The sequence below is a fragment of the Halyomorpha halys genome, unplaced genomic scaffold (assembly GCF_000696795.3).
Source record: "Halyomorpha halys isolate HHAL.00 unplaced genomic scaffold, Hhal_1.1 Scaffold112.1, whole genome shotgun sequence".
NCBI lineage: Eukaryota > Metazoa > Arthropoda > Insecta > Hemiptera > Pentatomidae > Halyomorpha > Halyomorpha halys.
Genome location: NW_027113310.1, coordinates 34,127 through 38,110, shown reverse-complemented (window position 1 = coordinate 38,110; position 3,984 = coordinate 34,127). Strand labels below are relative to the sequence as shown.

The 3,984-nt window shown below is 34.1% G+C and overlaps 1 protein-coding gene across 1 annotated transcript in view; it reads right to left on the bottom strand.

The window, feature by feature from the left end:
* LOC106677922 (protein peste) overlaps nucleotides 1–3,984 on the bottom strand; it is a gene marked incomplete at its 5' end in the record, with an annotated part of 39,380 nt that overhangs the window by 22,972 nt on the left and 12,424 nt on the right.

Here is a 3,984-nt window from a genome sequence, read left to right as displayed (position 1 = left end):
ACCGCGCTTTTATATATTAGATATAATTTAACAAAAGAGATTAATTATTTAAATGAAAGTAAAAGACTCGATTTTCTATAGACAAGTAAGAGTGTATGAAATTCGGAGAAGAATATTAAAAGGAATTCCTATGTCACTTTGATATATACAATTTAAAATACAAATTAAATACACGAAAGCTGTGTTCTTATTGTGTTTACCATTTAATCTCGATGATGATATATTGCACTCATATCTACTGGCTGTTCAAACAATGAATGAATCATAAATGCGTTAAGGAGTGTTGCAAATATCAGGTTGGGATCAATTATTGATCTCTAACTTATGAGCTTATATTTCAATTAAATGAATTCTTCACTTAGCATTTTTGTGCTATTTTCTCTAAAAATGATGAACTTTAGTACTGTATCGAAGTTTCGTGTAGGTGGTGGTCTTTTTTAAAAATCCTTATAAAATAATTAAACACACGATTTAGGGTTTTTATGACTTGAACACAATTTTGGCGTAACAGGGGATTAGCTGTAGTGCAGTACAACACCAGACATTTCCTTTCTTTTTTTTTCTATTTCTCTCAGTATCCTATTTATATATCAGGAGTGGCCAACAAGTCGATTGCAAAGCCAATTTTGGTCGATCGCTCGCGATGCCTGGGGTGGAATTCCGTGTACGATAGACTTCGAAGCGATTGTTGAAGACATAACTTTCTAGCAATGGTTTCATATGTACTCAGCGAGCTATTAATAGATTAGCAAAAAGTAAGTCATATTATTCTTTCATGAAACATTTTCCTGACCAAAAAAAAAAGAACGCGCAAGTGATATATTGAAATCAAATTATTAACTATATTGTGCAGCTTTATAACAAAGTTTTCATATTTATGAACAAATAGTACAACTTGTACATTGCAGTTGATAAAAAAATTGAATTGTATTTTAAGTTAGTAAAATGTAAGGAAAGCTGCTATAAAAATTCGGGTCTAGAAATGTATTTTCTTCATGATCCTATATCTCGAAAACTTAATAAGTGATTTCAATAATAGTTTTGAACATATATATATTACTTATCTACCCATATCTCGTTGGAATGCACTTGATACTGAAACGCAGTGTGTAAACATAGTATGCATTTCACATCAGTTTTTTCTGCTGAGACTACTCCTATGACAAGTCGATCGCGATAAAAACAATAAGATAAAAAGTAGGTTTTATATACAGAAAACTTGGTCATCCCTGTTATATGTAATACAGCATTATCAATCCCTTATCCGGCTCACAGGAGTGATGGATTTTGACGAATGAGATATCAAAAGAAAAAAAATTTCATGGAGAAGTGACAAATTTCAATTTGGATTTTTATATCCTTAAACTTAAATAACTGAAACTTTCATCAAAGTCATTAAATGAGAAGTTTCAGAACTCTAACAGAGGTTGGTTAGCTGATTGAGGCGGTACGAATGGATTTTAAAGATTTCTAGGTTGACAAAAATACTCAAGTACGCAACTTTTAAGCCCTAAAATCCCTGGCCTAAGGTCTCCGTATGAAGTCGTCCCAGATCAACCTCCATCTAAGACCCTTCCCCTTTCCTGTGGTGTTCCTCAAGGCTCCTCTTTATCTCCTACTCTGTTTGCTATCTACATTAATGACCTTCCCCTTCAGACCCATCACTCCCAATACCACATCTATGCAGATGATTTCCAAATATACCTGTCCTTCCCGCCTTCTGACCTATTACCAGCCACAGAGAAACTTCAAGAAGACTTGGATGGGATTTGCGAATGGGCAAGAGCTAACAAGTTGAAACTAAATGCGGAGTAGACGAAGGCAATCTTAATAGGCTCCAATCATCTCCTTAAAGCTGTTCCTAATATCCCAACTCTGTTCCTACATGATAGTCCCATCAAATTTTACCCCACCATCAAAAACCTGGGAATAACCTTTGATCAAACACTTTCATGGTAAAACCATGTATCCAATGTCGAATGGGATTACACAAGCTTAAATAATGCTCTAAAGAGAATATTATGTATTAAATAGGATTAAATTATTTACAGTCCTCTGAAATCTTGAATTTTATAAAATTTTACTTTTTTATACATCTCATTATTAGAAATAAATATTTATTTCCTATAAAAATAAGTCACAGAAGTGGCGTTTTATTTCTGAAGATGCTACTAGACATAAATACCATGGAGGAATATATACTATGGAAAATTCGTACTAGCCCAAACCTTCCTGGCAAAATTCGTTGATGGATACCGCCGTCCTTCCCTCAAGCTGAGATGCTGATAAAGCAACCGCAAACCTACAAAGCCACCTCTCCCTTATAGAAGATTGGTATAACAATAGGCGAATAAAAGTAAACGAGCCCAAATTGAAACATGTTACCTTCACCCTCCGACGCAGATATTGTCCGCCATTCCATTTTAATTTCTTTTTCAGACACAGTCCGGTATCTTGGCTTTCTCCTAGAGGAAAAACTAAAGTGGAATCCACATACAAGATTTAAAAGACAAGAACTTAACCGACGATTTGGACAATTATATGGACTGCTAAGTAGAAAACAACTTTTAATAGACAACAAATTACTACTTTACAAAACAATAATAAAACTTTTTTTGACTCATGGACTAGAACTGTGGACAGCTAAAAACTCCAACATCAAACGTGTTTAATCCTTTCAGTCCAAATTCCTTCAAACAATAGCCAATGCTGCTTACTATGTACCAACGATACCCTACATCATGACCTTAATATCCCGTTTATATCAGACCTTATTAAATCTAAATTCATCACATTCCAAGAAGAACTCACTTCATCCTAATCTCCTTGCCCAATCCCTATCTCTAGCATTACCACCCCTACTCCCCATTACCATTACCACCCCAGCATTCCTGAAAGTTAAAACGGCAGTGGCCCAGATACCCATTATAAATAATTATATTAGAGCTCTGGCAATGGTAACTCAAGTCCTCAGGTCTGCGATTATCGCTCTCACTCATCCTCCACTGGCTTTTAATACCAGCGATGCGGTTAAAAGAGAAGCGCCGCGGCTTCCGGAGAGGATGAGCTCGGTTCGGAGACCCCCAGGCTGATTGTAAACAGGAATGGTTGTGTTTAACATATTATTTTGCTATAACTTAATTTAGTTTAGCATTAATTTAGTTTTGTTCTCTACAATTTTTTATTTTGTTATCATTTAATTTATATATATATGTAAATATGGTGGGAAAGAGCTCTATGATCTATGTTACCATCGTCAGAACATATGACGGAATGCAATATTACAAAAAATAATTTCCTACTCACAAATTTGTTGTGGATAAAAGAACAAAAAATAGAGGACGGGTGCTGGTAGATATCATGTTTTACAATTGGTAAGGCACTCGATCAAAAAATTATAATATCTTTTGATATCATCTCAGAAAAAATATAGATTGCTACCTTTCTCATGAAACAAAGGTGTTCCATTTTTTCCCCATCCCCAGGAGACGCAAGTATGTGTTGGCAGGTTTAAGGACGATACAAGGAAAACTGAGAGAAAAATAGCATTTTAGTATTATTTATTACCAGCAAAGACCTGCTAAAAAAAAAATAAATTGACATTAAGAATTGATTACCAATGCTTCTGTTTGTTTTTATACGTGCATTTTTAATATAAAGCTAGCCGCAAGGTTAAATAAGCCACGTGTAGTAAAATCGAAAGATTTATCAAGTATATGTTCACTAACCTTACCTTATGAGAAAGTTCATTGCTAACATCAGCTCAAAATACTTTTCAAAACTAGAACTTTTCAAAAAACTTTTCTATAATTAGAAAGAACATAAAGGCTTGTATTAGCTAATAATAATCCGATTTAATTGATTAGAGCGATGCATATATTATATATGAGATAAGCAACAATCATGTCACTAGGAAAAAGCTAATTTTAAGTTAGTAGAATGTAAGGAATGCTGCTATAAAAATTCGGGTCTAGAAATGTATTT